At 38.0% G+C, this 26894-nt stretch overlaps 1 protein-coding gene and 1 long non-coding RNA gene across 4 annotated transcripts in view; one reads left to right on the top strand and one right to left on the bottom strand.

Moving 5' to 3' along the window:
- Nucleotides 1-10794: 10794 nt before the first annotated feature.
- nrip1a (nuclear receptor interacting protein 1a) overlaps nucleotides 10795-26894 on the top strand; it is a 47374-nt gene continuing 31274 nt past the window's right edge. For 2 of the 3 annotated variants that reach the window (XM_053239527.1, XM_053239525.1), the window contains exon 1: nucleotides 10795-11083. The gene's annotated coding sequence lies outside the window, so the exon portion shown is untranslated. The remainder of the gene's footprint in view (nucleotides 11084-26894) is intronic. The other variant, XM_053239526.1, reaches the window with a different exon arrangement.
- Nucleotides 14800-26894, bottom strand: part of LOC117599049 (uncharacterized) — a 52648-nt gene continuing 40553 nt past the window's right edge. The window contains exon 4 of the long non-coding RNA XR_004579482.2: nucleotides 14800-16179. This is a non-coding gene — a long non-coding RNA (uncharacterized LOC117599049). The remainder of the gene's footprint in view (nucleotides 16180-26894) is intronic.

The raw sequence follows: 26894 nt of genomic DNA, 5'->3' as shown, positions 1-26894 counted from the left end.
CTCAGCCCACACACCAAAAAGCAAAGAGGCTGATAAACATCCAAGCTGCCTTAAAGTCTCTTAATAATATTTCACACATGATTATGTAAGTGATGTGTGTAAAAGTTCAGTACATGTTATACCATGAAGTTGCACATGTGAATTCAAATACATGTTTGACATCATGTGAACAATATGATCACATGAAAAATTAACATGTGAAATTAAATGAATCAGGTAAAAATTAACATCTGAAAAATAAAAGCACATACATGTGAAAATTTAACATGTAAAATAAATAAATAAATAAATAGTGTGTCAAAAGAAAAATACGTAAATTAAGCACATAAAAAATTACATGTGGAAATACACAAGTGATGTGTAAAATGAATGTGCAAATGTATTATTCATGTGAAGAAATCATATGTGAAAAAGAATTAAATCATATAAATATCACTTGTTGACAAATTAACATGTGACAATAAATGACCCATGTGTCTAAAAATTACATGTGTAAATTTCACATATGAATCATGTCACTGAAGCTCATGTGACTCTGTATGAGATGCTACGGAATTGTCCTTTTCTCTTTATTTTTCCATATTTTCTTTCAGGCCCTTCTTTGATTTTTTGGCTCACTGAAAGAGAAAATGATTTTGGAGAAGACTGTCTCAGCCACAGCTGGTTAATTTTTCTCTTTTGCCCTAATTAAAGATCGTTTCTGTAATTATGCCGCTTACTTCAGAGAGAAAAGTGCCTGAGTGAGATCTAATTTATTAACCAGGGACTCAGAAATTGGAGAAGAATGGCAAAAAAAAAAAAAAAAATCATCGAACCCTCATTTTGATCTCTTTTGGAGTGATTGAGTGCTGGAGCTGTGTTGATGAGCTGAGGTAAATTATTTCAGATGTACAGTAAAAAATTTGTCCTTGCTAAGAAAAATATCATTAAAACAGCTATATGTGTGATTTGGAGATTGAGATCCAAAATCTCCCAGCTTTGGTAAGAGGTCCAGTTTCACACAGCAAGCTAACTGGGTAACTTAGCTAGCTAGCTAAAAGAACGTTTAGAGAAACTTGCGCAACTGGCCACTTCCAGGGTGTTTATTTTTTTAAACAATCTGTGTTCTCTTTGAGTTTTCTTACCTGATCCTATTTGACTTTTTGCTAACTAGCTAACATTACCCAGCAAGATGGCTACCATTGTTTCTGTCTTCAGGCGCATATGTCATAAGAAGTCTGGCTTCACGCGGTTGGAAGGGTAGCTAGCTAACGATAGCTAGTTAGGGAAAAAGCTGATCAGGTAACAAAATTTGTGGAGAAAACATTGCCTAAATATAGCTAGCTAAACTTAGTTACCTTCTTAGTTTCTGGTTTTAATTAAATGTGTGAGCCTGACAATACCTACATAGTGGATAGCCCAATATTAGCTGAATACTAGTTTCAATTATAACACAATATATTATTATTATCCTTTATTTAGCTTCCTAGTTTTAATTACATATAGTTAGCCAAACATTGCTTAGCTTGGAGCAAATATAGCAAGCTAATAACATCTGCCTGAGATGTAATTGAGCTAAGCTAGTCTGTGAGTTGATATTGAAGAATTTCCAGGATATGTAATTCTTTGATGAATCAGGAACAACATTTTTTGGTTGTATTTGTCCCTTAAAAATACATTTTTAAAAAATGCCACAATATTGCCTAGCTTGGAGCAAACATAGCAAGCTAGTAAAATCTGCCAAATGTATAATATTAGCCATTAGACTGTGAATTGCTGTTGCAAAATTTCCAGGATAACTCTTGACAATACAGGAACAAAATTTTGGGTTATTTTGTCTCCGCTAATAATAATATTGAAAAAACAAAACAAACAAACAAACAAAAAAAAAACGCTATCCTACTGTTACCTATAGCATGATAGCAAACTTGACTACTAGTTTCAATTAGTTAGCCCAATATTAGCTATTAGCTTTTGTTTTTGTTTACTGAGCAAAAAATAGCTAATAATTGATATTTGTTTTAAAGATTACACTATATAATGTTAGTGGCCTGTTATTTAGCATCATAGTTCCTGGTTTTAATTATGTATGTAATTGTTAGCCAAACATTACCTAGCTTGTGAGCAAAATTAGCAAACTCATAGAATCTTCCAGAGGTATTAGTAATATTAGCTAAGCTTGACTGTGATTTACTGGTGCAGAATTTCAAGGACAACTCAACAAGTCAGGAACAATGTTTGTGACATATTTTGTCTCTCATAATAATAATAATAATAATAATAATACATTATCCTAATGTTAGCTATAGCTTGCTAGCAAACGTGCCTACTAGTTCTAGTAGTTAGCTCAATATTAACTATCCTTTTGTTTTGCTTGGAGCTTAGATACTAAGCAAAATAGGCTGATACTGGATACTAATTTTAAATATAATACTATATAATGTTAGTAGTTAGCCTGTAACCAAACATTACCTTGCTTGTGGGGAAGCTAACAAAATCTGCTGGATATATAATATTAGCTAATGTTTTGAGGGTATTTTTCTACCCTAATAATAATAGTAATAATAATAAGAAGAAGACTGTAGAGATTGTAATGACCTTGTAGAGGCAACTGTGACATAAATAAAATTGCATGAATAAGCAAACAACAAACAAACGAATAGATACACTTGGCAAATCAGGAATGACATTTTAAGAGTTTTTTTCTCTCTTGATCTAATAAAAAGAAAAAAACTCTACTGCATCTTTAACCACCACATTATATAAAAGGCTAAACATAAATGGACCTGTTTTTTTTTTTCTGGTCATAATAAGATCTACCCCTGGCCAACAAAATCATGGCAGTCCAAACAATCCTTATTTTATTCTCTAAGCAGCAAATCTCACACCAGGCAACACCCAGCGGGGGCGGTGAGACTTGCCCAGCTCAGCTTCAGGGTGATGAATAGAAGTGCTTCAGGTCCAAACGGGGTTATATTTCACTAAACCTTGTGACACTGAGCACCAATTTTGTGTCTGCCCACTAAGAATAGATAGCCTTACTCCAGCACACAATGCTGTTGACTCAGAACAGTGTTTGCGATTACAGGCCAAGGCCCTGGTAAATGAGTTCAAGCCAGGACCCTTGAGACAAAGTACGTAACACTCCGCTTCCAAATCCCTCGATGGCCCTTTTTTCCCCCCATTCTGTTCTATTTTTTTTTTGTTTTCTTTTCTTTTCTTCCCCCCACTGCTTTTGAGAAGCCTCATTTTCTTGCTATCTGATATTCTAATGAGGAAGCGGCGGAGAGGAAGGGTTCCGCCCCGACCACCCGCGGCACAGGCCATGGGGATTAGTCCAAATGCACAAACTGGGTCAACAACATGCGGAAACAAAGCATGCTGGGAGAGTGAATGGCACTGCACAAAAGAGTGAGCTGGTCTGGCTGTATGTCAGGGTGTAATGTGGCTCCGTTCCCTTGACACACACACACACTCTTCCCACGCCGCGTGTGTGTGTGTGTGTGTGTGTGTGTGGTTCTGCTTATGCACCTGAGCCTCTGCACCTCACTGACAATTCATACAGGAGTAACTTTGACAAGTGCTTTTTAGAAAACAAGCACATAGTTGTGTATAAGAAAATAAAATCAATTTTTTTTTTTAAAAGAACATGCTATTTGTACCCAAGTAAGAATAGGAATGTTTTTTCTTTTCTTTTTGGCTAAAAGTTTTATTACACAATGTTATAGCAGTAGTAGTAGAGAAATAAAACACTTGGGGACGTGCTGTTAAAGGAAAATAATGAACGACAAAGTGATGTAATGAAACAGAGTTACTATGACTACCCGAAGTTGATCATTTTCATTTAACTGCATGTCCCAAAGGTTTTTATTCCCATTATACCACAACGATCTGCCAACAATTCTAATTTATAGTTTATTCAAGAATGAATAAAAAATTACAACGTAATTTTTATCCATTTATAGTTTCACATTTTAATTCCTCTAAACAAGTTTTTTCCTGTTAACACTTACTTTATAGCAGCTACAGACAGCCATTCTCTCACCAAACTCTCTTTTTTCTCTTTTGAAGTTAATAAGACAAAAACAATGCACCTCGTTACAGAGAAACACCTCTGTCCTGAAGCCTTTCCCATGTTGGAAAACTTAAAGCTACAGCTTTACCTCTGACTGTTACAAAGCGCTGACACTGGAGACTCCTTCCAAATGTTACATAAACATCTTCTTAGAGAAAGCTTCACCATATCAATGATTATACGTTTTTCATTACTAAATGAGACTTTTTTAAAAAAATGCATTTATTATAAGATTTAGATTACGTGGAACGTCTGCTGTACAAGTTCCTCTGAATAAGTTGTTACTATAGAAACGATAACTGGGTGGGAGGGGTGGTGTTACTCTGTCTGTCTTGTCAATCACAGAGACACTAGCCAATTGTATGCACCTGTGAGCTTCTGCATGTGAAAGAGGATGGATAGCTCTTTCCTCCGAGTGTGATACACTGCCCTGTGACGCAGCATGAGCAGCATTTTGAAAAGATGTGGTTGGCTGGCTTCACTTGTCTCAGACCAACTATGCGTTAGCCTTCACCCTAGATGTCACAAGATAGGGGAGACAGGAATTGGCAGGTGGCCAAATTGGGAACAAAATGAGTGGGAAAAAAAGGTAAAGAGGCATGAATAGTAAGCACCTTTTCCAGGATCTTTATTTGTATGAATTAAAGAATGACAAATGAATAAAACCCTAAAAAGGTCATAGATCTTGCACATTCCACCCTGCACTATCCTCAAAGCTAGGTCAATGACATTTCATGCTCAAGCAATTGAAAGAGCTAAAATGGGAGCCTTGCCCGTGAGAGTGGCCGATGCCTGTGGGAGAGGTAGGAAGGGTAAACTCTAGACTGTGATCTGTGATGTTCGCACACATGGCTGCACAATGTGCACACACACTGAGGCCTGTCCTGCACCAAACGCCAAGTCCTCCGCCCCCACGCCTCATACAGCTACACGGCCACAATGTGGCACAGCTCTGCACATGTCCATGTATTTACAGTTCCCCTTTTCTTCCACGTCTGTTTTTTTTCCCTTTACTTTTCCTAATCTATCCTTCATCGAGACACATTCTTTCTGCCAAGTTGACAAACCACACCTGTGCACTTAGTGTTCTTTTCAGGCATCTGTTCTATTCCTGTTTTCAGTCTTTTAGTAAAACACACCAGAAACCGTCGCTTTTGCGAATACCAATTGAAGCACATTAACTTGTTATCACTAAACCGCACATCGTTTTGTGATGCTAAGAGAATTTCTCCATATGAATACACGACTGCATTTTCAGCAGCTCGTCTTTGGCCGCTGCTGAACCCAAGCCAGGTCTTAAGCAGCCATAATAGCAGCCTTTCATTCTCTGAAATGTAGTGCTGTGCATGCAAGCTGCATGCGTAAACAGGGGGGTATTGATCCACACTGCTTGGCGAAATAGTAAGGGTGACATTATTATTTGAGGTCTTAACCCACAGAGAGTCCCATCTCAGACAGACCTGCTTTCAAATCCAAAGCCAGAGGAAGAGGAAGTCACACTGCTCAATGGATAAAATAGCATCAAGTGCTTTAAAGCTCTAATAATGACTCGATTGATTCATATTACTTAGCCAAATGGATAAGTAGGTAATTGCATTTTATCATTATTTTGAAAGAGCTGAATGCAAAAATTTGCACACCCCCTGATTTCTGAGTGAGGAATTCAAATGTACCGCTGTTTAACAATTTAAACTCCATATTAACATAGTAACAATTTAAACTCCACAATAATACCATGCCTTAGGACTGATGCCACGCCATGTCTCTGCGTATCATGGACAGGTGTCTACATACTATTGGCCATATAGCGTAATTCTTCTCGTAGGAATTTGTTTATTGAAAAAATGGTGGACATATTGAGCACGTTCATTAAAATAAAAGCTTTTGTTTTGCAGGTTTTTTTCTCCTATGATGCTGGATCTTTGTCCCTTTAGGGGGAACTCTTAAAGGTGTTTCCCTAACAAAAATGTTTCCAAACTAGAACAATTTTATGACACTAAGAATCCTTACGTATACAAAGAACCCCTTGAAGAACCCTTTTTAAAAAAAAAAAAAAAAAAAGTGCACTTGTATTCTTCATCTGCCAGATGTTTTTATTCAAAGCAACTTACAAATTAGAGAAGTTAGACAAGTTTCCACAAAACAGACTAGAAACTAGAAACATGTGGAAAATACTTGTAGAATGAACCGTGTATGCCGTGAGACATGGACAAATATAAAGAATGGAGTATGTGCTAGCACTCATAAACACTGTAAATACTAAACACAAAGCAGTCAGTCAAGGTAACCAACATGCAATAGATTTCAAAGTAACTGACATAAACATAAACATCAAAGTTCATCAATTATATCAACAATCATATAACAGGACAGACAGAGCAGACCTAGATAAAAATAGAGCAGATGTAGATAGCCATACAGAAGAGTGCAAAAGTTTCCATACCCTTGGATTAGGTTTTTACAGATAGTCCATTATTATCATTTTACTACATTTTTAACAATGTTAATGTGGTAGTATCTGCCTAATGAATAATATACTGTACGTACAGTATATATACAGTATATATTGAGGGTTCCCCAAGGGGTTCTAGATTCAAGTTTCTAGTTTTGGGGCCCTTTATGTAAGAGACAGCTGGGGACTTTAAATGTTCTAGGTTTTTTGTTTTTTTTTTTCTTCCAAAATGATCACTACTTTTTTAGAAATCACCCTGAACCTGAATCTTACTTTTCTTAAATGACATTTTTCACAAATTGAAAAATGTGCCTTCTCACATATGTACTTGATCTGTACAAACCCCCATGATACTGAATGTCTTAATTTGACTGTAATTCCATGAAAATGTCAATTACATCCACAGAGGACCTTTGAACGTCTCTTTTTTGGCACAGTGCCAGTGCTATGGCGCTTCATTGCTACTGAATATTTTATGGCACCATTTTATCACATGACCTCATGTAAAATGTCATACTACACATTTTATAACGCTTTTACAACAGTTTATGTGCTCTTCGAAAAATGGCTCTTCAAGGGTTCTTTCTTCAATGGGTTCTGTGTATAGTCTAGAGTTCCTAGCGTAGTTCGGAACATTTGAATGTGTGTTTAACTGAAGAAATTTTAAGACTGTGCAATAAGACACATTTTAGTGCCATTTAATCTTCAAAGTCCCATTTTTTTTCAGCTCTATATTAAAAACTTCTTATATGCAGTGTCCATGTCTTGCTTGTGCCCTGCTGTCTTTGCCAAGTCACAGCTCCAGGTTCCCATGTTTGATCCTGAGCTCGAATTACTGTCTCCGTGTCTGTCTGGCTTTTCTCTGGGTTCTCCAGTTTCCTTCTAAAAACATGCCAGTAGTGGGGCTAAGATAAATTTCCCTTAAATGAGTTATGAATGTGGATGTGCATGGTGCCCTGCAATGGACTGGCATCCCATCCAGGGTGTATTCCCACCTCACACCCAGCGTTCTCACAGCGACCCTGACAAGGCTAGTGATAGTGAGTGATATCTGATAATGTGTATTTATTCTGTTAATTTAATGTCATGTGCTCTTCATCTAGTCTATCTATCTATCTATCTATACAGTTATAGAAGAGTTAAGACAAACAATAATAATTATCATATTCAGACATGAGTAATGTACTCACAGTCTGTGACTTACTGTATGTCCAACAGTTACTTCAGTATTTATGCTGCAAAAATTCCTCATCTTTTGGAGTAGCCTTACACACATGTTTCTGTTGATTTTCTGGGCCCCGCATTCAGATTATGCAAAATAATTCATACCTCTGAGGTTCACAGATTTTTTTTTTTCTTGAGTATAGGTGTCCAAGACAGGGTTTTTCACACGCTCTCTTGTAAAGAATACAATGAAATAAAAAAAATGAAATAAAACAATAAAAGAATAAAACAAATGCAGTAACACAAGAGAGAAATAAAAACAGGACAAAAACAGAAAAATCTAATACTAGAGATCTTAAAGACATTCAGCTGTCTGGGAGAATAAATATGTTTTTATTTTGGATTTAAAAATGTCTACAGTGGTGAGGGGGTAACTGTGGGGGACATCATTTCGGAGCTGTTATAGAAAAGGACCTTTGAATTTGAACGAGTCCATGGAAACATTAAAGTAGCTGGTTAGACAACTATAAAGCTCTTGAGGTATTATGAACACAGACGAGGTTTGAGATATTGCCCCTAGTAATGGTAATTGTAAATCATATCAGTATACAGGTGTAAAAGAGTAAAGTCGAAAGGTACTAAGTGTGTTTACAGGATGATCAGTAGAAGCAGATGTGAATAAGAGTCCTGGGATGAGGACAGTCTTTATGATTACAGCAGCAGCTCTTAGGTACAAATCTCCAGTATCCAGGTAAGATTATCCACTGATGCAAGAGTGAGACTTGAGTATAAACTGTTTTTGGGAAGTGCAGATCTTTAAGGTGTACATGTTGGACAGTCTACACCAGCAGAAAGTGAGGCACAACTACAGAATTCCATGAAGCTAAAAAGGAAAAGCCAAAGTTTTACTGGCTGAGATGTTTACCTTCATACTTGAGTCCAAAGGTGACATCCCAGTTAGCACTTCCCTTCAACCCATATCCTTGTTTGTACCTGTCTTCCCAGGGAGCCTAAGCCCTTCCTGCTCCATAATAAAGCTCAAACGAAAGCAGCGGGATTAAAGGTCACTGTCTCCTGGCAGTCCTGCTGTTTTCCTTCATAATCATCAGGTGCTGAGGCCAAAGTCTGCTTTGTGTAGGTCTGCTGTATGACATAGGGCAGTAGTCAGGGCTGAATTGCCCTTTGAACTGTTAAATGTTTATTTTTGGTGTTATATTTGAGGAAAAGATTGTAACTTGACCCTTATAACTGAAGGTGGGTGTTGTTTATTCAGGTGATATGGGATTAAAATGTACAGGTGGGTGAAATATTAAAGAGAAAAAAATGATGGTTAGTGATTTATTATGACATGAATGGAATTAAATTCATTTATGGAATAAAGTACTGTATATACAGGAAATATGACAAATTAAGCTCAACATAAAGTGTTTTATTAACATGCTGGGCCACTATGAGCTGCCAGTACAGCTTCAATGCACCTTGTCGTCAATTCTACACATCTCTGGAACTGTACGAGAGCGACGGACACGCAAAAGATTTTCCTCAGCTGGTGCCTTGACAGTGATGATTTACATCGTTTTCATCCTCATCAAACCGTTCAGTGAATTCTCGTGGCCTGTGAGTGTGGGCTGAGTCAACCTGGAAGAGACCATACCCATAAGATTAGAAATGATTCCTATATAAGATAAAGGTGATCAGTCAGAAGAACCGCAGTATTGATTTGCTGTAACGCTTCGCTTTAAGGAGATGAGTGGGCCAGTAAAAATAAATAAATGTCCCCCCCCACCAGCATACCAGAGCCACCATGTTTGTTTCTTTAATCTGTCATCTGTCTGTGAGTTAAAAAAAAAAAAAAAAAGACAGATGGGAAGCAAACAAAGTTCAGAGTTTAGTCCTTATAAAATGCATAAGAGAAGCAAAAGGCAGCCCTCGTAACTTACTACAGTGATCTCAAATGTGTGAATGGAAGAGTGGATCTGGAGAGGAGGAGCAGCAACACCTTCACATCATTTCATATTCGAGAAAGCTGTGAAACTCCCATCAGGATCTCAGCCCACTTTAGACTGCACAGGCTTTGTTTACTCTAGCCACTAAAAAAACCCTAAATGCCTGATATGTGGGATGAAGAGTGTGAACTTGGTATAATAATAATAATAATAATAATAATAATAATAATAATAATATCCTTGGATAAAATATCCTTGGACCCCTTTATGATCTAGAAATTAAAATATCTGATACAAATATCCATCCATTTTCTGTATCCTTATCCTACACAGGGTTGTGGGGAGCCTGGAACCTGTCCCAGGGGACAGCATGAATGGGGTGCCAACTCATTGCAGGGCACAACTGCACACACCCATTCACTCACTATGGACAATTTAGAAATGCCAATCAGCCTACAGTGCATGTACCTGGACTCGGGGAGGATGCCACAGTACTCAGAGGAAACCCCTGAAGCACGGGAAGACCATGCAAGCTCCATGCACACGGGGTAGAGGCAGGAATCGATCCCCCAACCCTAGAAGTGTGAGGCAAATGTGCTAACCACTAAGCCACTGTGCCCCCGATACAAAGATATCCACGCAACCCAAACATTTACACTGCGTTAAATTGTAGACTTTTTTTAAGAGTACTTTTAAATAGATAACTGAATAAATGAATAAATAAGTGAATGACTTCTTGTAATCTAATTGATTTTGATCACTGATACATGGTATGTACATTCACTGGTTTCAGAAATGTGTGCGTGTGTGTGTGTGTGTGTGTGTGTGTGTGTGTGTGTCTTTGTGAGGATAGGAATAACCAGCAGTTTTGATCTAAAAGAGCCAAATGGTTTTCTTTTGGTTACTGAGGTTAAGGTGTTAAGGTCAGGGTTAGGTCTAGGTGTTTAGGCTTTATTTAGCTGCATTAATAATTATGTCAGAGGAAGGTTCTTACAAGGATAGTAAGACACGTGTGTGTGTGTGTGTGTGTGTGTGTGAGGAAGTGTTGGACCTCCTCTGTCTCTCTTAACCGTGTAAATCCTCAAGACTCTGTCCTCACCCAGAGGAACCTGAGCAGCAGAAAGAGCTCTACTGTCGCTTTAAGACAGGAGGAGTGTAGCCTGTGTGTGTGTGTGTGTGTGTGTGTGTGTGTGTGTGTGTGTGTGTGTGTGTGTGTGTGGCAGTGGGATGCCTGGGATCACCGATCACACTCGGTCCATCGCAGGAGTGCCGGAGAAAATCGGGTCCTACTGAGAGTTTATCACTTTAATCTGTCATTGTGCGGCTAAAGAAAGAAAGAAAGAGAAAGAAAGAAGAGGAAGAAGAAGCGGCGACGTGGACGCGGCGGTGGCGGGGACGCGCATTTCAAAAAAAAAAAAAAAAAAGACGCAGCGGAGAAATGTCATGTAAAGCCATGTGAGTGAGCAGGTACGGAGCTGACGGGTGGAGAAGTGGGTCCTGTAGGATGCTGAATTGTAGATGGATGGGTTCATGAATGAATGAATGGATGGGTGGATGTATGAATGGGTGGATGGATGGATGGATGGATGGGTGGATGGATGAGACGCGCGCCTCTACGCACAGCCCAAGCGCCCAATGCGCCAGGCTGCGTTCGCGTCCGCGTATCTGCGGAGCAAATAAACAAGAAAGCCCCGAATGCAACACTCAGGCTGGATAGAGCCTGCTGGCATTGTCTAGCTCTTCTGGCTTCTTTGGGGTTCTCCTGTGCGTTACTGTGCGTGTAATCCAGTGCCTGATAGCAGCTCTGGGCTGTGGGTCTGACAGGAGTGTGATGTTTTGCCTCTTGCGTACACACAGTCACACAGATGGCATGAAATCCAGACAGCATTCATGACAAGACAAGAGGTCGCTTTAGCTGTCAGAATTATTACTGCTAACACTTTTCTTTAATGGAGCAGATCTCTGTAATGCATTCTTAGTGCATTCATAAAGATTTTTATAAACCATTCCTACATAATGCTTCCTAAGGCTTGACATAAACCTCTGTAACTGTTCATAAAAGCACACAGAAATATTATAAGAAACTGTATAAGGATTAATAGCACAAAGTGACATAATGCATTACAATGCACATATTTTATCTGTTCCTCTCATTATTGGCGAGACTAGTGCTATAATGCTTTATAACAAATGTTATGTTCATTCACATAATACTTTCATGTATTTTCTTTTGAAGTAGAGCATTAAGGATTGTATCAAGTGTGAAGGAGTGAAAGTATGAGTTAAACTCTTAGTTTATATAAAGCATTGAAGCCTTATACATTTTATGTGTGCATTTATAAACGTTTATGTACAGTTATAAAGGCTTATGTCAAGTAAGAGTGGAATGCTTTGAGCTGAGTGTATACAAAGCTTTACGCGAATTAACATAACATTTGTTATGAAGCATTATAGCACTGGTGCATTATAATGTGCATTATAATGCATTATGTCACTTTGTACTTTGTACTATGCTGTCATAACATTTTATGTGTGTGTTTATAAACATTTGTGTACTGTTGTAGGAGCATATGACAGGTTAGAGTGGAGGCATGCTTAGAGCTTTGAGTCTATATAAAGTATTATGTGAATGAACATGACATTTGTCATAAAGGTTTATAGCAGTGCTCTTGCTAATAATGCTAAGAACGGGTAAAATATGCATTAGAAAGCGTCATGCCACTTTGTGCTATGAAGCTTTATAAAGCATTAAAGATTATGTGAATGAACATAACAGTTGTTATAAAGCTAGCAGTGGTCCTGTCAATGACTCTAAGAACAGGTTAAATATGTGTTATAATGCATTGTGTCACTTTGTGGTATAAAACCTTATACTATACTGTTATAATACTTTATGTGTGCATTTATGAACATTTGCGTACAGTTATAGACACTTATGTCAGGTTAGAGTGGAGGCATGCTTTGAGCTCTGAGTCTAAAGCATTATGAATGAACGTAATTGTCATAAAGCTTTATAGCACTGGTCTCACCAATCACACTGAGAACAGATAAAATATGTATCATAATGCATTATGTCACTTTGTGCTATGAAGCTTTATAACAATTGTTATGGTCATTCACATAATGCTTTAATTAATCTTCACAGGAAGAGGAGCATTAAAGATTATGTGAATTAACACAGGTTCATAGCAGTGCTCTTGCTAATAATGCTATAAGCATGTCAAATATGTTTTATAATTCATTATGTCACTTTGTGCTAGAAAGCCTTATACTCTGCTGTTATAACATTTTATGGGTTCGTTTTTGAACATTTATGTACAGTTATTTCAATCTTTATCACGCATTATGAATTAAAATCTTTAGGAATGCACTTATAATGCGTTATGGATACCTGACTTACTGAAAGTGTTGCCGTATTATTTACTCCATTTAAGGAGAGAGAGTAGGTCAATGAGTGGTCAAAGCTGTGATCATTGATGTTGTTATTGATTCTGTGTTAGGGATACTACTCCATCTAGTCTCGTTTTAATGCAGCTACATAACTGCAAGGTGTTCTCAGTAAGCTGAACATAAGTTACGTCTGAAAATACTCATTTAAACCAAAGTCATTAAATTATCTGTCATGTAATCGGGGTATCACATATAAATGTCATTTTAAACGTGTTTATTAAGTAATAAATCAAATTCCGGCTGGGAAATATAATAATATGATATGATTCAGGTTGCACCACATTAACATGATGCACTTTTCTGAGTATTGTGGGCATCTTTAGGATTTATAACCTTACTGTTACTGACTCAAGTTTGAGAGGCGGGGTGGAATGGGTTATGGATTACGACTTATATAATAAGTTAGCATTTCCCGATTTTGGTTTAGTCTGCTCCATTTTTGCGGTAAGAGCTTCCACCCACTGAAACTTTGTGGCTAGTTACAGTTGTTTTCTCATATGTAGAGGGTCTCTGGCTATCCTTTACCTTCATTCACGCTAAGAGGTTAGCTAAGATGTCGAGATGTAAGAAATCAAGCGCACAAAAAAAGAAGAAAGAAAAAGAACTGCTTAAGTCAAGGGAGTGTATAAAGCAATATTTAATATTGCATTAGAATGAGTTATAGTTCAATTAGGCATTAATGCTGTTTACATTTCACAGGTTTTGTGTGTGTGTGTGTGTGTGTCTCCTTGGGGACCCTTTTGAAATGGTTTGTTCCAGCAAATATACACGGCAGGCCTGGTAACACGTTTTTTTTTTTTTTGGGCAAATGTTAAATGAAAAAAAAAAAAATCATGGAACTTGGCAATTGAGCAAAACTGTGATGTCTCAAGGTATTGATGATATTGCAGTTTATTAAAATGATAGAATTTTCTGTCTAATGTGGGTCACATTTAGACAGATTTAGAGCTTTAGAAAATTTATTCACTGCAGTGAATAACAGTTTGTAACAGCTAACTTATTTTCCCTTCTTTTTCTTGCTAAGTTTGCTAAATTTTGTGTGACTATTTGAACTTGGCAGTTGTGCACAACAGGTATGATGGTGTTGCTATCACAATATATCAACATGATACACTTTTCAGAGTATTGTGAGCACTGTTTGATTTATAACGCTATTGTTATTTAGTAAAACTAAATAGTTTTAGTGCAAATAGTATGAGTGCATATCGATTATTGTGAAAATGTCTCCAGGTATCGTGATATGACATCATAATATATTAACATGATAAACTTTTCAGAGTATTGTGAGCATCGTTAGGATTTTATACCTCTAATGTTACTCGCTGTAACAACCGATTGTAACAATTGACTTATTTTCCCTCATTTTTCCTTCCAAGGTTTGCAGAATTTTTGCAAATCTCTGAACTTGGCATTTGGGCAAACCTAAATATCGACATTATTATGAAACTGGCTCCAGGTATTGTGATATGATATCACAATATACTAACCTGATACACTTTTCAGAGTATTGTGAGCATTTCTTGATAAATTAGTTCCCTTTGTACAAATGTTAAATGAAATCATATTTGAACTAGGCATCTGAGCAAAACTATCATGATTCAGTATCGAGTGTTTTGATGAAATATTTCTTGCTGATCCCTAAATCAAGTCATAATGTATTAAACTAGTAGCGAGAATTAACACTGTGTTAAGCACTTATTAGTAAGATAATAACTGAGTATGGATTACGTATAGATTTTTGTCACTGAGACTTTATTAACTTCTTTACATTTCCACTCAGAATAGAGCTGGAGCAGAAGTAAATGCCAATAGGTCAGGGGTCAGAGGTTAACAGGTCACAGAGTTATTAGTTCAGGTGTTTGTAGATGGCAGTCTTCGATTGTGGAGGTACATTTCTAATCTCCCAGTGGAGGTTTGGTGTTGGTAAGGTGGTTTGGTGTGTGCAATGGTCCGGATGATGCTTCTGAATTTCATCACTGCTGTGTTCTCTTCAGACTTCTGAGAAATAATGTTTAAATAGTGAAGTGTGTTCTGGTCTGGGATGCATTGCAGTCACTCTCAGTTATTGCAGTCAAACACATTTACACACATAAGTGACGAAGTAATGGCTTGTAGTGTTGTGGTGCGTGTGTGGGTGTGTGTTGAGCTTTAGTTCTGTATTAATTGTATCACACGGTAGACCAAAAAGAAAAACAATATTTTCTTTTTCAGATCAGGACCAGATATTGATTTCAGTGTCTGTTATATTGCACAGAAATGAGCAATTACCCATAATCCCTTTCTCTGTGTCTACAACACTACACCGAAGTTGTTTCCCAATCACAGAGAATTCATCAAGAAAGTAAAAACCTGACTAAAACTTTGAAGAAATTTTAGATGAGCCATGTCTATGGGCAGCATCTTCATATTCTCAGAGAAAGTTTCCAGATATCTTCGAGGTATCTTGAGCTTTTTTTTCTGCATTTCGGCCAGCGTAAAGCTGTCGATTCACAGCCTTGCCGTGTTGGATGTAGGTGGTCAAGGCCTCGTCGCTGTCGTAGACGGAGTATAGCATATCATAGCATAGGCAGGTTTAAAATGGGTTAATAGAATGACAGCTAGCAGTTCTGTATTGTGATACTGGAAGGCAAAGAACCCAGAATTATCCCAAAACATTACAGTGGATGTCTAAAATCAAAACTAACTGAAGAAAGTGACTAGCCTTTGAAGGAGTTGCAGAAATATTTGATAAGTGTACTAGCATGATGGCTACTGTAGTTTTTATGACATGACATTGTTACATTTCATAGTCATTATTAAAAGTGAAGAAAGCAAAGATGCCATAACTATTCAAAAAACCCTTAAAGAACCCTTTTTTTTGTGTAGTTTTTCTTTTTTTGTGGAAACTGGAAGAACTCGAAGAACCCATATCTATCCAAAAAAAAAACCCTTCAAGGAACTTTCTTTCATACAGTGGTTGCTATTTGTGTGGTAAAAAAAATCAAAACTAAGGAAACTGACTAAATTTTGAAGGAGTTGCAGAAATATTTGATAAGACTACTGTTTATTTTCTGATGTATGATGGCTGCAGTACTTCTTTTCTACAGGTTCCTTCGTCCACATTCAATCTATGGCTGCAAAAAATAGAAAAGAGCACAGGTTAGACATTTGGAGTGCAAAATACAAGGTTTGTGAACCCTCGTATTGTTTGTTCTGTGGAATTACCGTTCCACGCATGTTTATCACATGCTGACTTGAACTTACACGGCCCAGGTGATGGGACTTTGACCTTCATGCTGAATGCAATTACAGTGAGAATTAGAAATGCTATTGTGTGAGTGCAAAAGAGCAGTGGGAGTGCATGTGAAAGGCAGGATGAGGAAATAAGGACAGGAGAAGAACACGCTTGGGTGTATGTGCAACCTCCTTGTGCATGCATGCGTTACGCAGCTAATTGTTTGGGAGATAATGACAGACTCGTCTACTGGACGTAAGGTCGTCACGTCCCTCCTTCATGACCTGTAATTGATTGATCGTAATGGAGATTGCGCTGCATTATTCATAGTTTTGGAAAAAAAAAAAAGAAGAAGAAAGAAACACAACAGCAGCCTTCGTAGTGAGATCGAGGTCAGATAAATCAAGCGGCGAAGTGCGCACGCAAGCACTGCCTTGTTCAAGAAAAAAAAAGAAATGACTGGCGGGACGTGCTCTTGTAAACGCCACGGCCCGACGAGAGCATGCCAGCAAAAGATCTTAGCTCTGCAGCAGCTTTTAAGGAGAAGACATTTACAGTGGCTCTTAAATTGGCTCGTGCTATGAAGAAGTGGAGGAGGAGGAGGAGGAGGAGGAGGCTAGGAGCTGAAGGGAGGGAAAAAAGGAAACAAATGCAAGCAAAAAAAAGTCCTGTATTAAAACTAACGGCGTAAGCAAAAGTAGAGGGCAAAAGGAAAAGAAGGATCTTAAATCATGTCTCTGGGTGCCAGCTCATCTGTCAGCAGTGCTGCACTGAAATGATTTTTCCATCTGTAGAATAGAAATGTCAGCCCAGGGCGAGTGGGGTGTACCGGTGACATTTTTATAGAGTGGACTAGTATTATGCATGCGATTTATGGCACTTGTACGAGGCGCTGCACTGCACATGCGTGAAATCTCCTTCAGCTTCTTTAACTCAAAAGTCCAGAGTGAAATGTCTCACACCGAGACATTAAACAAGCACAGAGGCATGGTGCGGAGTGTTTTTGGCATGCACCAACAGGTTTTTATATCACACTATATCAGTGCGAGCAGGTTCTCACTGTACGTCCTGTGTTCTCTTCAACAGCTGTAAGAGGCCACAGTGTACCAACACTGAATGACTTAAGGTTTGTTTTCCCGTCTTTATAACAACACAATGTTGAAAGAGATAAGACGGAGCTCAATATGGCTCTGGCAAACAGTTCAGTACCTCATGTACTCAAATATATCAGAAGTCAGGACGCTGTAGGAGAGGTAGGGGGACTGGGGGATTAATGGCTGCGTCTGGGGATTTCTTTTTTAGGTTGTTTATATTTGTAATTTGTGATTGATGAGTTTGGGTGAAAGCCATATACAAAAAAAATTAACCTTTTTTTTTTACAATGGTAAATCTGTCGTAGCTTTAATACTACTATGTCCACTACAGACCTAGGCCTGATTTATACTTCTGCATCCTTGTACGTATCTGCGAGCATAATGTTAATGTGTGTATTGGGAGCAGTGTCATACACCAGAATTCAGGGGTGGACAAGCCATAAATTTTATTAGCTAGCCCACTGGGGAAGGAAAAGCTCCAATGCACTGCCCAGTCTCATGTTTTGGTTACCCAGAAACCTAAATGTAATAAAGTGTAGCCTTGGCCAACGTTTCAGCTATGAACATCACTCGTAAAAGATGTTCAGGTCTAGCTAGCATCTTTATTTTTTGTTTTTTAACCTGAGATGACTGCGCGTAGTAAGCAGGAGACTAGTATGACATCAGACTTTCCTCAAACCTGCAATTTCATGATTCTCAAAAGTTCATCTATCATACATGCATGCTAATTAAGCAAAAGCACCCAGTAAAAATCTTTCTGTGGTCAACCAGATAACCGATGACTTGACCGATGAGTGTAGTGCAGCAGGTCGCAACGGGTAGCAATCGCTCTATTTGCAGTTATTGTAACATCACCATGAAGTGTATAGAAAGTCAAACAAACAGAAACATTTGTTTTGTGATGGTCAGTAAGGAGTAGGGTTTTTGTCTTTTTCTATTTGCTGAACTTACCGTCTATGGCCACAAGGACATACAGTTAGTGGACACTTGACCTTCACAGCCATATGTACTTGTTGAACATCTCATTCCAGATTTAACCCCCCTTTGTGTTATAATAACCTACACTCTTCTGGGAAGGCTTTCCACTAGCTTTTGGAGAGTGGCTGTGGGGATTTGTGCTCATTCCACCACAGGAGCATTCGTGAGATCAGGCACTGATGTTGGGTGAGGAGGTCTGGGGTGCAGTCGGTGTTCCAGTTCATCCCAAAGGTGTTCAGTGGGGTTGAGGTCAGGGCTCTGTGCAGGACACTTGAGTTCTTCCACTCCAACCTTACCACACCATGTCTTCATGGAGCTCGCTTTGTGCACAGGAGCATTGTAATACTGGAAAAGGTTTGGGCCTCTTAGTTCCAGTGAAGGGAAATTGTAATGCTACAGCATACAAAGACATTCTAGACAATTGTGTGCTTCCAACTTTGTGGCAACAGTTTGAGGAAGAACCACATATGGGTGTGATGGTCAGGTGATGGTCAGGTGTTCATAAAAAGAAACTCTAATGTTTCACTGAGGTAAGGAGAAAGTAGACAGAGTAGAAAAAATAAAGGTGTGGCTATGATAAAGTGGTGTTTACACCATAGTAGTGAAATAGCCACAGAAATACTGTCTCACAGTGTCCTGATAAAAAGTTGCATGATTTCTACTTGTAGGCGTGAGTGGGCTAAATAAAACATTTGAAAAAAATATTTGCCTGCCCTATAGCATTGTAGATCCGAACAATGCGTTGTTGAGATTTTGGAGGTGTGAAAGTCGCTTCCTCTACATGGAGAACTACTTCATGAAAGCAAAGAATCCAAAAAAAAAAAAAAAAAAGTAAGGATTTTTTTCCTCTAGTAAAAGAATAACACACTAAATTTTAAAGGAGTTGCAGAAATATTTGATAAGAGTATATTTATTTTATCTTGTAGGACAGCTTCAGTAGTTTTTACTATATTACATTACAGTATTAAAGTTGCACAGTCATCATCTTTTTGTAATTCGTTTCATTTCTTTTGATTACACTGGAACAAAATACCATCGTAACAGTAATCGTACAAGGCCATAGTTGAGTTTTTTCTTTTGTTTTGTTTTGTATCAAGCCTTGTCCAGGGTCAAGTGAGCTGGGATAAATCTTCCGCTTTAAATATCAACCCGATATTAAACCACGGCCCCATAGTATGGGCAAAAAATAGTATGTTAATATTTTATTATATGTTATTTCATTATAGTGGAAAAATGTCATGTGTTATACACCTGAGACCTGAGTATTACATGATTGACAAGTAATATATTGAGAACTGCTGTATCAGACCATGTCTTTCAAACATATGATAACCTTAAAAGTAGCAGAACAGTTCAAATTCAAGTAAGAAATACAGTAAAACCAGGGTAAAGTCAAGATTAAATGGCTTAATGACTTACATAATCATTATAGTTACCATAAAGCGCTATAGTAAAATCAGTGTGGTCTTATGGTTTTCCAAACACTACTATAAAGTGTTACTGTAAAATCCTGTTAGAATCATAAAAGCCTAGTAAAGTACGCTTTTTACGGTTACAGAATTTTTTAAAAGTGTACTTTACTAGGCTTTTATGATTCTAACAGGATTCATTCAAGGCACGGGGGTTTCCTCCAGGTACTCCAAAGAGATATGTTGTAGGCTGATTGGCATTTCCAAATTGTCTTTAGTGTGTGAATGAGTATGTGTAGGATTGTGCTCTGTGATGGGTTGGCACCCCGTCCAGGGTGTCTCCTGCCTTGTGCCCTGAGTCCCCTGGGATGGGCTCCAGCCTCCCCCACCACCCTGTGTAGGATAAGCGGTATAGAAAATGGATGGATGGAAAAAATTAGAGTTGGAAGCCTTGGCAATTATTTCCATATTTCTACAGAATATTTTTTTAACAGTATTTGTGTGGTGGTCTGGGAAAAACCAGTCCTTGGGTGAGTTCCGTCAAACAGTCAAAAAAGATGAAGTTTTGAGCAAAATTGGGTTTCACTGCCTATTGGCAAAAGAATAATAAAAAAAAACCCATAAATTTCACCAAAATGACATGGAAATATTTTTTCTTGAACCTTGCCTAGACTATCTTCCAGCAATGGTCACGTTGTGTAAGGAGCCAATTTAACAAACACGGTGGTAAAAACAATCAGTCTGCCTAAAGATCTGCCTAAAGTCTAAAACCTTGCTAGCTAAGTGATTTTCTCACAAAGTAAATGTCAGGCTTTGATCAAGTTGTTGGATAGCTACGTGCAGTAGTGAAATTGATATAAGCATAATTAATATAGTTTGTAATCAAATACCGGCTGTCAAAAAATGTCTATGATGCTCCTGCAGCACAGTCGTCATAAAATCTTTCAATGTGATTTTGTCTATTTTCACAATTTGCAGGTGAACAGACTCTAAAATGCTAGAACTTTACTTCAGATGCATGCAAAAGAGAAACATAAGTAGAAAAAGTCACAATTTCATCATATAAAGGGATTTCCCAGGCTGGCCCACATAGTACAATTTTATATGTCAGATTCATATGACCAATTTTAATGACTAATTTTTTTCCAAGTTCCTGTTCTTTCACCCTGTTGCTAATGGCCACAGGAAGAAGTTTGCAGCAGGTTACTCTGTGGCACGCTCAGCATAATTGAGGGCTCGAGAGGACACGGTAGGGGTTGCGCTTAAATTGGACTTAGGAGTGTTATTCAACGGCATCTTAATTTAACCAGCCGGCAGTTATATTAAGCAAAGCCCAGAGAGAAAAGTGGCTCAGTCTGAATGCTAGCCATTCTATACCGATGCTGAGACTTTTGAAGGTTACAGCTTGTCTATGGTTGGACCCTGACGGATTGATGTATGTCCCCTGTCGAGCGGAGAATTTCCGAGTCCAAGGCTGCCACAGCGATGTTCTATTTGTTACGGGTGGGGTGATGATGTTGGGGGGGGGGGGGGGGGGGGGGGGGGATTGTCCTTCACAAACTTCTTAACCAGTTGTCCTTTGTGTAGCTCAGACAAGGGCATTGTGTCAGCTACAATAAGCGGAGCTGTGGAGCACTTCACCCTACATAATCATCCGACTCTAATGTAAGTGTCCAACACTCACACTCGGCCTTGTGAGGAGAAGAGGGTGGGGTGCTGAGGGGATCGGCGGAGAAGTCCCAACTTCATTACCTCTCGCTCTTTGAAGAGCTTTTTTAGAAATTAAATTTGCCCAGCAATTAACTAAAAGGGCATTTTTTTCAGAATTTATGAATGACTGAAAGGATTGATGTATGGTGAGCGACAGAGAGAACATTGGCATGTACTGGAGTGGGGAAAGAAGAGAGTTATGGATTTACTGCCATGTTGAAACGTCTCTTGACATGTAACAAGGTTAGGACATGGATGGGGGGACATGACTGCATGTTCTGCGCTGTTACTTTCAGACATTGATGTCTACATGTTTGTGGTGTGAAAAGCCACCATCTCCTATATGCAAGTTTCCAAAGGTTGAAAAGACAGGAAGTCATATTCTCGACCTGTTTTACTCCTTAGTGGTTCATAAAACCCAACTAAACCACAGTTTGAATTTGGCAGACTTGTGTGTTCTTTAGAGTTAATTAAATCAAATCTATTAACCAGCAATCTGTAACATATATGCAAGATCTTTGAGTCATGAATTTGAGTCAAGATTCTGAGTGCCATTTGTATCCAAAGTCTTTGGTATCTCAAAAGTTCTGTTGTTTCACAAAGCGAATCAAACTCAAATTCCAACTCATATTGACTATCAGGACAAGATCATATAAATTCAGCTTTGGAAAACACTCCTTTGGGGCCTGTTCCTGTTCACCCTGCTGAATCTGCTGAAGGTCAAATTCATTACAATACTCAAGTCTACAGACTTGAGGGAGAAATCACTAACAAGCCACACATATTGAATGAGGTCGGCTAACACTGAGTAGTCTGGACATGTGGGCTCATGTGTATCTGGCATGTCAATAAGAAACCACTCTTATGTTCATATGATCAAAGCCATTAGTGCTGATCCTGTATAAGGTCCTTTACAGCACCTTTCCACCAGACAGTGCAGAACAGAATAGTGTGGTAACAAAGCTGTGATCCCACATTTCGTCTTCATTGCCGTACTGAATTTGGTTACCCTCCATCCTTGGGTACTATGCGTAAAAAAACATGGACATGTGGGTGGAGCTAGAAATAGTCACTTGAGTTAGATATGGTAAGATATTTGAGTTTCCTGAGTTAGACATTTTAGGAAACTTAGGTTACTCGAGTTCAACTTTTTATAAATATCAGTTAAGTTAAACATTTCAGGCAACTTGAGTCACTTGAGTTAGACATTTTAAGAAACTTGAGTTATTTGAGTTAGACATTTTAGGCAACCTGACATACTTGAGTTAGTTGAGTTAGGCATGTTAACATCAGTTATTGAGTTAGACATTGTAAGAAATTCAATTCACTTGAGTTAAACATTTTAAGAAATTTGAGTCATGTGAGTTAGATATTTCAAGAAACTTGAGTTAAACTTGAGTACATTTTTAGAAAAACTGATTTAGTTGAGTTAGACATGTCAACTTCAGTCATTTGGCTTAACAAGTGATAGAAAATTGAGTTGCTGGATTACTTTGCCAGATTTTGGGGAGTCTATTCGTATCTTATATCAGAGGCCCACTTTAACATAATGTAGTGTTAGTCCAAATCCTGTCAAACTGCAGAAGCACCAGACCAAAGCAGACTCTTTCATGCTGTAGTTAGACTAAATGTGGAAAAATGTGGAAAAATAAATCTAATCTTTATAGCAACATTGTCTCACAAATTTGTAAGAACTTGGGTTAATCTGAAGCTTAGGGTTAAGGTTTAGTGTTTGTACCCTTTCTTACAACTTACAACTTCAACTGCATGAAAGCCAACCTCATTGCATTTGCTCTTTTGAATTTGTACAAATTTCTCCTGAGAGAATTTTACTGTTAATAATAATGCAATCTTGTTAGTTAGCTAGTACAATTGAATACAAGGCAGATTTCAGTGGTAACAGCATTGTGTGTCTTGTGAGCCAATTTTTACTGTGTCATTGCAAAAACACGGTTAAGAAAGGATATGAAAGAAAACCACATGCACACCTGGTTGTAAATGAACACTGGGTTCTCAGAGAGAACATCCTAAAAAGATCCACAGATGTTTGGAACAGGTGAAGTCAGTTCATTGTCAAGAGCTATTTCAGTATGAACGTGTAAGCACTCGAGAGTGTTGCTCGCTGAATTACTGTATTGTAAGAGACCCGGCTGATCTGTTGCCGAGCAACGGTGGCCACCGTCACACCATGGCTCATTGTAGAGTTCATGCAGCAGCCCAGGGGAGACATTTTTTACAGTACAGGTCATGGGACATTGTTTCAGCTCTGTGTGTTTGCCCTGCATGTGTGGAAGGAATCTGTGGTGTAGGGAGGACAGAAGCAGCAAAGACAGCTGAGTAAATATTGCAGTCCTGTGCCGTGAGCGTGACACTTTCATATGCTAATGCCTGCCCTCTGAGAGAGGTGATGGTCATGGAGCCTGTTGTAATCCCTTGTTTTGTTTTGGTTTATTGCTCTCATTGGCGCTTCAGATTTGTCAAATGGATGCCACTGTTTAACCATTCAGTGAAAGATTTGGGATTTTGACATTGTGTGTAAACCTTTACAGAAGAAGTCACATACATTTCACATGTGACTATATGTTTCTCACATCTGAAAAACCAGAGAAAGTGCATATTGCTCATAATGTGACATTGTAAGCAATATGTGAGTAAGTGAAAAATTAAATTTGTGACAATCATTTGAGGGGGGCGGAAAGTGAAAAATAAAATCATGTGCACTACATGCAAACAATTATCATGCAAATAAATGAATAATGTGTTAAAAAATAATGAGTTGAGGAAAAAAAATCTAATTTGAAAAATAAAAAAAAAACACATGCACTATGTGTAAATAAATCACATAAAAATAACTGAAAACGTGTGCAAGGAATCGCATCTGAAAAATAAAAACACATGGACTATATGTGAAAAATTAACATGAAATTAAATGTATTTATTAAATGTGTAAAAGTAAAGAGAAAATAAATGAACATTTGTGGGGAAAAAAATCACACATGGAAATAAATGACTTACGTGGAAAAAAAAACATGAACATAAATGAATCGTGAAAAATAACAGCACATGCACTAAATGCAAAAAATTGTACGCGTGAAAAAAAAAATGCATGTAACGTAACACGTGAAGTGTCTGAAAACCACGTGTTAAATTCACACAGTTTGTGTGACATTTCAGTATGGGCAGGCAGGCAGTGGCTAGGCCATGAAGGGTTAAATACAGAAATACAAGCCTCAAAATATGTTCCTCCAACCTGAGATAATCACCGAGCAGATCTCTCTGGGACAGCTCTGTTCGCTCATGTATTTTTAGTGGCCATCCAAAATAATGGGGCCTGAAACTTGATCTTGATCACTTTGTTGAGAAGATAAAGACCTCTGTGCCTTTGTCAGGTGTTGACAATAGTTCAAGGTTGTTTTCCATTGGAGAAGTCAAGGTCAAGCAGGGTTTAGTACTGTTTTTTTTCCATGACCAGAAAGTCTGAGAGAGATTCGGGATAATTATGATGACATAGTCATTTAGAGCAGTGGTTGTCAAACTTTTTGCAGTCAAGGACTCTTTAACTGTGAAATAAATTTCATGGATTCTGGGTTACGAACATCATCCAACTATTCAAATATTAGGCTCATTATTTAAATGTGTAAGGTAATATCTTGGCCATATACTGGAGCTGTAGAGTTTTTATTCCTGAATTTTCTGCCAGCAGAACACATTAGATCCATGTTGTTATTATTTATAGGCTGAACTCAGGAACGTACAAACTTTAGGTATGTTTTCACTGCAGTAATAATCTCAGAAAGCCAGGAACTTTTTCAGTAACTTTCAAACTTTAGGTTCATTTTCGCTGCAAGAATATTCTCAAAAACCCAGGAACTTTTTTTAACGATTTAACTTTAGGTACGTTTTCAACACAGCAATATTCTCAGAAACTCAGGAACCTTTTCAGTAACTTACGAAGTTGAGGTACATTTTCATCACAGGAAAAATCTCAGAAGCCCAGGAACAGTAACTTACAAACTTCAGGTATGTTGTGAGCACAAGTGTACTCAGAAGCCCAGGATCTCTTTTAGTAAATTATGAACTTTAGGTACCTTTTCAGAGAAGAAATATCCTCAGAAGTGCAGAAGCTTTTCCTTCTTACAAACTTACAAACTTTAGGTACATTTTCAGCACAGGAATAATCTAAGAATCCAGGAACTTTTGCCGTAACTTAACAAACTTTAGGTACATTTTCAGCACAGGAATAATCTCAGAAAACCAGGAACTTTTTCAGTAACTTAAGAACTATGGGTGCATTTCTACTGGAGGAACCAGGTCTCATATCTTGCTTGCAAATACTGAATTTCCTTGTGCCTGGGGTGATACCCTCAATTCAATTCAATTCAATTTTATTTGTATAGCGCTTTTAACAATGGACATTGTCACAAAGCAGCTTTACAGAAATAAATGGATTCACAAAAAATATATATATATATATTGTAAATATGTGAATTTATCCCTCAAGCATTCTGCACTTGTACTGTTATGGTACATTTATATATCTTAAATGATTTTTCCAAGGGAAAGATACATATTAATGGCACAAAAGATATAACCTTGAAGGTATCACCCTAGCAACAAGGAGAGGTACAGTTTAGTACTATTTTTTTTCTGAGAGTGTAGGAACTTAGTAATAACTGATATAACTGATCATGTTGGCCTGTAGTTTCCATAACTGTAAGAGTTTCTTTTTAATCATAGACTCTATGGCTGTTTCATGGATTCTTCTTTGATAACGCCTTTAGAGTTGACAAGTGGCCAGAAATTAAACTGTAGATTTGCATTAAATAGATGTGTATTTGTAAAGTGATTGGTGGTTTAAATGAATCATAGTCGACTCATCAATTAATCACCTTTTTAGCTCCTCGTTTAAACTATAGATCTAAACATCCCACTAAAAGCTTTCCACCTCAATACCAACATGGAAAAAAAGTCAAAAGGCTTCACACAAGTGTTTGCACAGATTTAGGTCTCTTTGCTTGACGTAGGCTTAGTGGGCTTTGTGCAGAGTTGCTGCGCTCATTTGAGGCATCAGCATAATGGAAGTAGAGCACAGAGCCAGAACTGCTACGCTCGGTTAAAATTATCTGGGCTAAAGGTGTATAAAAAAGTGTGGCACTTGTTTGATCGCTAGATCTTGCTGATAGCAAAACGAATCGCGTGCGTTTGATATGTTAGTGGGTGTCTCTTTGTAGGAGTCAGATTGCAATAGCTTTCTTCTTTAAGATAAAGTGATGACTGATGGCTTTTCGCCAAACATGTTTTCCCTGACAAAGTGAGTGTTGCATAAGATATGAGAGGTGATGAAGCTGTCACCTTGAATTCAAGTGGCTGTATCTCCCCCAGCCTCAGAGACAAGTTTATCTCAATCCAACATGTCAAAGTCA

Source organism: Pangasianodon hypophthalmus, chromosome 14 (genome assembly GCF_027358585.1).
Source record: "Pangasianodon hypophthalmus isolate fPanHyp1 chromosome 14, fPanHyp1.pri, whole genome shotgun sequence".
NCBI classification, from domain to species: domain Eukaryota; kingdom Metazoa; phylum Chordata; class Actinopteri; order Siluriformes; family Pangasiidae; genus Pangasianodon; species Pangasianodon hypophthalmus.
Note: the sequence above shows the minus strand (reverse complement) of the source record. Positions and strands in the feature narration are given on the sequence as shown.